Source organism: Microcebus murinus, chromosome 4 (assembly GCF_040939455.1).
Source record: "Microcebus murinus isolate Inina chromosome 4, M.murinus_Inina_mat1.0, whole genome shotgun sequence".
NCBI classification, from domain to species: domain Eukaryota; kingdom Metazoa; phylum Chordata; class Mammalia; order Primates; family Cheirogaleidae; genus Microcebus; species Microcebus murinus.
In genome coordinates this window covers 21,470,350-21,480,814 of record NC_134107.1, presented here as the reverse complement: position 1 = coordinate 21,480,814, position 10,465 = coordinate 21,470,350, and the positions used below count along the sequence as shown (strand labels likewise).

The 10,465-nt window shown below is 46.5% G+C and overlaps 1 pseudogene; it reads left to right on the top strand.

Annotated features, from left to right (window-relative positions):
• The first annotated feature begins 5,871 nt into the window (after positions 1-5,871).
• LOC142870534 (B box-binding protein pseudogene) lies at positions 5,872-9,478 on the top strand (annotated as a pseudogene).
• Positions 9,479-10,465: the final 987 nt, after the last annotated feature.

Genomic DNA, 10,465 nt, shown 5'->3' with positions numbered 1-10,465 from the left:
TGCCTGCTCTGCTTGCTCTCGGTCACTTGCTTTTGTTATTATTATTTTTTTTTTCCTTTTGGAGGCCGCAGTAGCTGAAGCCTATGCTGCTGAACCCTAAAACTTAACCTTCACTGGCTACTTTATAGGGAACATTCATAAATCACCATGGTAATGGTCGCTTCAGTTGTTTTTCAAGAACTTGGGCCAGTTCCTGTCCAGTTCAAACCAGTTGAGACTACCTACCCTTTAACTAGGCTGTGAAAATGCCCAAGAGATGGGCTTTGATGTCAGAGGGCCAAAAACTCCACCCTCAGATCATACTAATGTCTCCATTTTCTGTACACACATCCTATGAAATGCCATGAACCCTGACTACCTACACCTGTGCAGAATGAACCTGTTACTTCATTTGTCCCCACTGCCAATCACTGTTCCCCACACCTTAGACCACCCTACTTCCCCAACCCATAACCTTATCTTCAGGGAGGCTGCCCTCCTGCCTCCTCGCTTGGTGGCCTTGTGATTAAATCTTTTCCCTTTTCCAAAACCATGTCACAGTAATTGATTTACTGAGTGCAGGCAGAGCAGAACAGACCTGGACCTGGCTGGTAACAAGAATAGTTGATAAATGTTTCTTTCAGACCTTTAAAGGTGTGAGATTCTCAGTGAAAATCTGGCTGCATCAGTGTAGTTTTTCTCTACAGATGCAAATCTCCCCCACAAAAGACAGCTTTTCAGCTATTCTTATATTTCCAGCCCTTCTGAATCACCATCTTGAAATATGTCACAGAAGTATATTTTGGGGTGAAATATTTTGGTTTCCTTAAAAACAGGCAGAAGGGAGGAGGCCTAGGACCAAGGCCAAGGTAGCCAAGACCTTCAGGTCCAGTGAGAGGAGGAAGGCTCACCAGGAGAGATTGAAAGTCAGCATCCAACAAAAGAGAAGCTGCTGGAAGAGCATCTCAAAAAGAGGGATGTGGTCAGCAATGTCTATTGCTATTAAAAGGGTTGAAGTTTGTGGAAGTTCTTGGTGAGCTGAGGGAGGGCGATTGGAAACCAGGTTGGATTGCAGGGGAGCGGGGCAAGAGAGACAGGAAGAACAGCTATTGTTGTTTCATCCCTCTGCTGTCCAGCAGCACAGGTGTGGCGACCCGTGTCTCACAGATGAGGAAACTAAGGTTTGGAGAGGACGAGTACCTGGCCAAGACCACACAATCAATGAGAGGCCAAGTCAGGGTGCAAATGCAGGTGGTTTTCTGGCTTCCTAGCACTTGACCACGATGTTAGCAGCAGCTCCATGTCTCCTGCTTTGCCCTGATGTTAACCCAGCTGCCCCGCCCCCCATCTGAATAATTTCTTGGCAGAGCCTAAGTCTGAAATTGTCCAAGGGCCAGAACAGTGGGTAATTGTGGAGATTGTGCAGAGAAAGGCCACACCATCAAAAGCTGAAAAACAGCTGCTAAGGTTAGCTTTTCGTCAGCCAACCCTGTTTCTGGAACCTCCACGACTTCTTTTCCAGCTCCTAGTTCAGGCAGGGCCATTTTGACTCAGGTGACACTCAGCAGCATCTGCCCAGCATCATCAGGCATCCTGGGGGACACACTCATTGCTTGATACTGAACTGTATGCAGGTGGACTTGCTTTGGGCTGTTGGGGAGGCCTCTCAACACCCACAGTCATCCCCAGGCCAATCCTTGGGACACTCGCACTCCCTTTCCATATCCCGACACAGATGGAAAACTTTTATCCATTAAGGCTGCTACTGGTATGCAGGGCAGGGTCAGAACAAAGCCAGCAGATTCGAAGGCATGTGATCAGGGAGTCTCTGCTATGCCAACACTCATGGCTCAAATGAGAATGGGCTTTACTGACCATTGTCCAAGCTCCTCATGTTAGTTACAGATGAGAAAACAGGCCTACAGACATGAGACCAGTGAGTAGCAGAACCAGGACAGAGTTCAGGCCTTCCCACTCATAATCTAGTGCTCTTCTAGCTCAAATAAAAGGCTGTGACCATTCTTAGAAAGACTAATCACTAGATTATTTTTTTCATTGAGAAGATATTTCCCCCCCATTTCGATATAATTCTTGTGCATTATAATATTGGAAGTCCCTTCAGTCCCCCACTTGGCCCCTCTTGTACCCTTGAGAAAATCATTTTTTTATTTTTATTTTTATTTTTATTTTTTTATTTTTTTTATTTTTTTGAGACAGAGTCTCGCTTTGTTGCCCAGGCTAGAGTGAGTGCCGTGGCGTCAGCCTAGCTCACAGCAACCTCAAACTCCTGGGCTCAAGTGATCCTTCTGCCTCAGCCTCCCGGGTAGCTGGGACTACAGGCATGCGCCACCATGCCCGGCTAATTTTTTTTATATATATATATCAGTTGGCCAATTAATTTCTTTCTATTTATAGTAGAGACGGGGTCTCGCTCTTGCTCAGGCTGGTTTTGAACTCCTGACCTTGAGCAATCCGCCCGCCTCGGCCTCCCAAGAGCTAGGATTACAGGCGTGAGCCACAGCGCCCGGCCGAGAAAATCATTTTTAATGATTTGGTGTATCGAGTACTAAATTTGGGTGCTTCTTGCTATAGGCTGAAGATACTATGAAGATGTTGCTGGAGGCTTTTCACAAATGTGAGTTTGTCCACACAGTATCTATAGCTGCTCTATCAAAAATCAAAAAATGTGGCCAGGCGCAGTGGCTCATACCTGTAATCCTAGTACTCTGGGAGGCCGAGGCGGGTGGATTGCTCAAGGTCAGGAGTTTGAAACCAGCCTGAGCAAGAGCAAGACCCCATCTCTACTATAAATAGAAAGAAATTAATTGGCCAACTAATATATATAGAAAAAAATTAGCCAGGCATGGTGGCGCATGCATGTAGTCCCAGCTACTCGGGAGGCTGAGGCAGTAGGATCGCTTGAGCCCAGGAGTTTGAGGTTGCTGTGAGCTAGGCTGACGCCACGGCACTCACTCTAGCCTGGGCAACAAAGCGAGACTCTGTCTCAAAAAAAATAAAAATAAAAATAAAAAAATGTGGGTCGATAAAGGCTCTTTTGTTCTGATTTGCAACTTTAATTGTACAGGAAAATCTTACAATAGCATAAAATTTGAATCTTGTTCAAAGATCTTTGGACGTTGCAAAGCGTATGTATGGATCGTAAAGGGCCCCTTCTCTAGACAGCTCTGGGTGTGGGTGGTGGCCCTGCCCTTGACTAGCTGCATAAACTCGCGTAAGTTACTTAACTTCTCTGCACCTTTGTTTCCTCATTCATAAACTGGGGCTAAATATATTACCTACTTTATAAATACTACATACCTGGCACATGGTAAGCAATTGCTATTAATAACTTGTAGCTGATTATTAATAGTATTGTCACCAGCCCTCCTAAGTTGGAAGACAAGCAAAATTAAAGTGCTCACATGTATTTTCCTACAGGTATTATTATCTGAGGTATGCCAGCATCACTTGCCAATAGTTTGGTACTTTGGGTGCATGTCCTCCACAGACTTTATGATACAATGAGGCTGTAAGCTACCAAATGGGGCGGGGATGAGGGTCATGGGATAAGAGAGTTACTCTGAACTAAGAGTCTGGGTTCCAGTCCTGGCTTTACCACCAACTCTCTGTGTGATCTCGATCAATTAGCTTTCCCCACTCCGGTTTTTCCATGACCTTATAGTGACATGGGGCAGTTGGATGAGATTAGTGGTTCCCAATCTCGGCTCCACCAGGGAGCCCTTTGCTAACTATTTTTCCTTATATGGATCCCATATATGTATATTTTTGAATTTTTAAAATATTTTATTTTATTATTTGTTTTATTTTGAGATAGGGTTTTTGCTCTGTCACCCAGACTGGAGTGCAAGGGTATGGTCACAGCTCACTGGAACCTGCCAATCCCAGGTTCAAGTGATCCTCCTGCTTCAGCCTCCTGAGTAGCTGGCACTACAGACATGTACCACCATGCCCAGCTTATTTATTTATTTATTTAAATAGTTGGTACCAAGAATTTTTTTATTTTTGTAGAGACAGGGTCTCACTATGTTGTTCAGGCTAGTCTTGAACTCCTAGCCTCAAGTGATCCTTCTCCTGCTTTGGCCTCCCAAGTAGCTGAGACTACAGGTATATGCCCCCATGCCTAACAGGATCTCATATTTTTAAAGATTTTTACTGAATAGAAATTGACTTATTTATATTTTTTAATCAAAACAAAACTAGGCTGGGTGTGGTGGCTCACGCCTACAATCCTAGCACTTTGGGAGGCTGAGGTGAGAGGATTGCTTAAGTCAGGGGTTTGAGACTAGCTTGAGCAGGAGTAAAATCCTGGGCCCGATGCGTGGCTCACGCCTGTAATCCTAGCACTCTGGGAGGCCCAGGTCAGGAGTTCAAAAGCAGCCTGAGCAAGAGCGAGACCCCGTCTCTACTATAAATAGAAAGAAATTAATTGGCCAACTAATATACATAGAAAAAATTAGCCGGGCATGGTGGCGCATGCCTGTAGTCCCAGCTACTTGAAAGGCTGAGGCAGCAGGATTGCTTGAGCCCAGGAGATTGAGGCTACCGTGAGCTAGGCTGACACCACAGCACTCACTCTAGCCTGGACAACAAAGCAAGACTCTGTCTCAAAAAAACCAAAAACAAACAAACAAATATATATATATTTATGAAAATATACAGGGGTGCATGTGCCGCTCTGCTCATTCCAGCCATCTTCCTCCTGCGCGTTCTGGACGCTGCGGTTCTCCCGTTCTGGACACTGCGGTCCTCCCGTTCTGGACGCTGCGGTCCTCGGCTGGTCTGGGGTGGTCTTCTGTGTCCCTGAAGGTTGGTGCGGGGGTGACAGAGGAGCCCCAGGGCCTGGGGACCTGTGAGAGGCAGGACTGGTGTCACCACTTGGTGGGAGCAGAAAGGCAGGAGGGTCTCAGGCGGGCGAGGCCTGGCGACGTGCAGGTGCGGGCTGAGCTTTCAATAGTGTGAGGACAGCGCGCAATCCCAGAAGGGCTGGTGCTGGTTCCAGAAGCTCTGGGAGGGGGCGGTGGATTCCAGGGCGGCAGGGGTTGGTGTCCATAACCGAGAGTGACAGGTCTGTGTGGGCGGTCACAGGCCAGCTTTGTCCCCAATGAGCCAGTTACTAATCATTGTGGCCATCAGTTTACCCATCTGTACCACGAGCATTTTTTTTTTTTTTGAGACAGAGTCTCACTTCGTTGCCCAGGCTACAGTGCTGTGGCGTCAGCCTAGCTCACAGCAACCTCAAACTCCTGGGCTCAAGCAATCCTGCTGCCTCAGCCTCCCGAGTAGCTGGGACTACAGGCATGCGCCACCATGCCCGGCTAATTTTTTCTGTATATATTAGTTGGCCAATTAATTTATTTCTATTTATAGTAGAGATGGGGGTCTCACTCGTGCTCAGGCTGGTTTTGAACTCCTGATCTCGATCAATCCACCCGCCTCAGCCTCCCAGAGTGCTAGGATTACAGGCATGAGCCACCATGCCCGGCCTGTACCATGAGCATTTTAACAATACTAGTGAAATGCCCCGGAATTCCCAGCGGAATGATTTTCGAAGTGTGTGCAGACTGCGTCTTATTGGGTGGCAGTTGTTTTTATGGGGCTTCCTAGTGGTGTAACCAGCTCCATAAGCAAGAAAATGTTTTCTCAATAATGTTTTTAGTTCCCTCATATTTCAAATGAGTTTTCAGTGTTTCACATCATGCTTGTGGCTGGCAGCTCTACGTGACCTTAACAATGAATTTTATCTCAGCCCTGGTAGTTTAGCAGCTCTCAAAACAGGCAGAAAATAAGAGAGCTCTGGGTAAGATTTGCTGACCAGAACTTTGTAACTTTCTGTTGCACTGTTGCATTCTCTTTTGAGTTTCTTTACCAGAAATGGGGGGACCTCCTTGTAGCTGTGAGATAACCGCAAAGGCTCACACCACCTGTTTGTCCGGAGAAGACAAGGTAAGTGATGCTCCACCACAGATCATGCTCCACCACAGATCATGCCCAAAGACCCAGAGTCTGCGCACAAGGCTGAACGAATGACCAGTATTAATCCCTAGCTCATTATAATACTAAGACCCCTGCCCCAGGAGGGACTTCCCCGCCATTTTCTGATCATGGGATATATGTACTAGCATGATTTCTCACTGCACTTGTGAGCCCTGCACTCCACCCCAAACATGAAATGATACTCACATCCCTCATGCATTATTCATTTTGCCTCCAAAAAATCCCCCTGACCCTGTTGGTTGGAGAGGCAGATTTGAGACAGTTCATACCGCCTCCTCCCAGCAGACACGTCTTCTGCAATAGATCCTTCCTTCCTTGACAATCCTTGTTGTCTCAGTAAGTGGCTTTCCATGTGGTAGCACTGAGGCCCCCAGGTGGGTTCGTTAACAATGCCTCTTCAGCAGATGAAGTTGGTGGTCTCCTTCTGCATTGTAGCACTCCCGGTTTGAGTTTACAGAAGTTTCTATAGGACCTAGTTTACAGGGACAGTGCGTTGCACCAGGGAGATTGGGATGAGGGTGTGGTTTTCTTGGGAATAAAGTAGGTGTTACAGAGTTTGAAGGAGAACACCTTGATAATAAGAATCCCACCTGAAAGAACACCTCTTTGGCCTGAGCCCTCTCACTAGCACTTCAGAGCAAAGGTGAAAGGGTCACAGAAAGGTGAGATCCTAGCTTTGCATGGCCTAAGCCATCATTGATCCTACTCCCTAGAATGCACAACATTTGGTTGATAATCCCTTATTCTGTAGCTGTCAAAGACTGAGTGCCATTGGATGGTTAGGATGACTTTCAGCAGGGAGAGGTGAGTTTAGCTGAGAAGGGTAGTCCGGCGCCTAGAGAGCATTACTTATTGGAGGGGGCTTGAATGGGGTGTCTGGGATGGAGGAATGACCTCTCATGGCTGAGATGATCTGTCTACAGTGCTCTCTAAACACAGTCCTGTTCCTCCTCACTGTGTCCAGTTTCTGAGCTCTCTCAAACCTTGTCTATTACCAAATTTGGCATCTACAAATATACTGATGCTCTGTCTTTCCTGAGAGTTCTTTCTGGCAGTTCAGGAAGGGTTTGCCAAGATATTTCTACCTTATAAGGAAGTTGACAAAATTGAATTTGAGGAGCTATGACTTGCCCAGGGTCACATGATTTGTAGCTGTTCGGCAACCTGACTTTTTGGCTAGTGTTATCCATTTTGTCATTTAAGTCAAAACAAGTGTTCATTTACTTTTGAGATTAATTTTGTGACAGTAAAGTCAACTTAGAATAGAGTTCGATCGGAGAGCGGACCCCAGAGTGCCCTGTGCAGCCCCACCGCCAGCCTAGTTACCATCACACATCGGGAGGAGCTGCACCTGCCGCAGTGGCCCCAGCCACCATCACCGCAACTATAACAGCGAGGCGGAGACCCAGCAGCCGCCCCCGCCCTCAGCGCTGCCCACACCAAGCCCGGCACCAGGGGCAGCGGCGCAGGGAGCGGTGGCCCCGGCCTGCTGGCGGGGACAAGAAGGTCATCCCAACGAAGGTTTTGGGGACAGTAAGATGGTTCAATGTAAGAAATGATATGGTTTCATCAACAGGAATGACACCAAGGAAGATGTATTTGTACACCCGACTGCCATAAAGAAGAATAACCCCGGGAAGTACCTTCGCAGTGCAGGAGATGGGGAGACTGTGGGGCTGGATGTTGTTGAAGGAGAAAAGGGTGCGGAGGCAGCAAATGTCGCAGGCCCCGGTGGAGTTCCAGTTCAAGGCAGTACATATGCAGCAGACCGTAACCATTACAGACGCTGTCCACGTCGCAGGGGTCCTCCAGGCAAGTACCAGCAGAATCATCAGAACAGTGAGAGTGGGGGAAAGAATGAGGGACCGGAGGGTGCTCCTGAAGGCCAGGCCCAACAACGCCGGCCCTGCCGCAGGTGGAGGTCCCCACCTTACTACATGCGGAGACCCTATGGGCGTCGACCGCAGTATTCCAACCCTCCCGCACGGGGAGCAGTGATGGAGGGCGCTGACAACCAGGGTGCAGGAGAACAAGGTAGACCACCAGTAAGACAGAACATGTAGCGGGTTACAGACCATGATTCCGCAGGGGCCCTCCTCGCCAAAGACAGCCCAGAGAGGACGGCAATGAAGAGGATGAAGAGAATCAAGGAGACGAGACCCAAGGTCAGCAGCCGCAACTTCAATTACCGACGCAGACGCCCAGAAAACCCTAAACCACAAGATGGCAAAGAGGCAAAAGCAGCCGATCCACCAGCTGAGAATTCGTCTGCTCCCGAGGCTGAGCAGGGCGGGGCTGAGTAAATGTCGGCTTACCATCTCTACCATCGTCTGGTTTAGTCATCCAACAAGAAATGAATATGAAATTCCAGCAATAAGAAATGAAGAAAAGATTGGAACTGAAGACCTTAAGTGCTTGCTTTTTGCCCATTGACCAGATAACTAGAACTATCTGCATTATCTATGCAGGATGGGGTTTTTATTATTTTTACCTAAAGATGTCTTTTTTGGTAATAACAAACGTGTTTTTTTTTTTAAAAGCCTGGTTTTTCTCTATGCCTTTAAAGGTTTCTAAATTGTTTCATATCTGGTCAAGTTGAGATTTTTAAGAACTTCATTTTTAATTTGTAATAAAAGTTCACAAACTTGATTTTTTAAAAAAAGTCAACAAACTGCAAGCACCTGTTAATAAAGGTCTTAAGTAATTTTTTTTTAAAAGTCAACTTAGAACAAAGATTGCTTTAAAATAACCTTGCCTTGGCTGGGTGCGGTGGCTTACACCTGTAATCCTAGCACTCTGGGAGGCTGAGGCGGGAGGATTGCTTGAGCTCAGGAGTTCGAGACCAGCCTGAGCAAGAATGAGACCCCAGTCTCTAAATAGAAAGAAATTAGCCAAACAACTAAAAATAGAAAAAAAAAATTAACTAGGCATGGTGGCATGTGCCTGTAGTCTCAGCTACTCGGGAGGCTAAGGCAGGAGGATCGCTTGAGCCCAGGAGTTTGAAGTTGCTGTGAGCTAGGCTGATACCACGGCACTCTAGCCCAGGCAACACAGTGAGACTGTGTCTCAAAAAAAAAGAAAAAATACCTTGCCTTAAACATCACTATCCTTTTTGATTCCCGACAATTTCTGTGGATTATGTGACCTCAGAGGGTTTCCTTTGATGAAACAGAAATGTTTCCCACTTAATGTCACTAATCTGTTATTGAAAAATCATAAATTTTGTGGGAAAATAATAGAAGCCTACTGCACATTATTTAAAGTGGGAAAATTAGACCACATCATGTGGCTGCTTCAAACAAATTTCTTTTTTTTGAGACAGAGTCTCACTCTGTTGCCCAGTCAAGAGTGCCGTGGTGTCAGCCTAGCTCACAGCAACCTCAAACTCCTGGGCTCAAGCAATCCTTCTGCCTCAGGCTCCCGAGTAGCTGGGAAAAACTAATTTCTTAAAATGTAATGAAACAAGCTGGGCGCGGTGGCTCACGCCTGTAATCCTAGCACTCTGGGAGGCTGAGGCGGGTGGATTGCTCGAGGTCAGGAGTTCGAAACCAGCCTGAGCAAGAGCGAGACCCCGTCTCTACTATAAATAGAAAGAAATTAATTGGCCAACTAATATATATATAAAATTAGCCGGGCATGGTGGCGCATGCCTGTAGTCCCAGCTACTCGGGAGGCTGAGGCAGCAGGATTGCTTGAGCCCAGGAGTTTGAGGTTGCTGTGAGCTAGGCTGACGCCACGGCACTCACTCTAGCCTGGGCAACAAGCGAGACTCTGTCTCAAAAATAAATAAATAAATAAAATAATAATGTAATGAAACAACACAATGCTGACTTACAAGTAACAGACCCTTTTTGAGTGTTTTATCTTTTTTTTTTTAACTTTAAAAAAATTTTTTAACTTTTTTTTTAGTAGGGATGATGTATCACTCTTGCTCAGGCTGGTCTTGAACTCCTGATCTCAAGCGATCCTCCCACCTCGGCCTGCCAGAGAGCTAGAATTACAGGTGTGAGATACCTCAGGTGACCTGTCTGGAGGATTGTGTCAACCATAGGTCCTTAAGAAACTCTCCATACATTTCTGCCAGCTCATCTGTACGTGCATGGTGTGCAGCAGACTATTCACCGTTATATCTTCTGGCAAATGTTCCCAGTACCCTTTTGTACTTCAGCTCACTTGATGTAGCCTTAGTTCATTTCATGTAAGTTCACCAATAACCTAAATTATGGTCAAATCCAATGACTATTCTCTAATCTTTGTCTTATTTTAATCTTTTGCCATGTTTGAGACTATACTTCATGATCTTCTGCTGGGAATTCTTCTGTGTTAGTCTTTATCATGAACTCAGTGATGGATTCTCCTCTTCTACTTCTCCTTACCATAGCTCATCTAAGTGTTCCAAGCCATTTCCCATACATCCTGCTCTACGGTTCTCCTCGACCCATTCAGCCCTCTGTGGTTGGGCAGTCCTGTT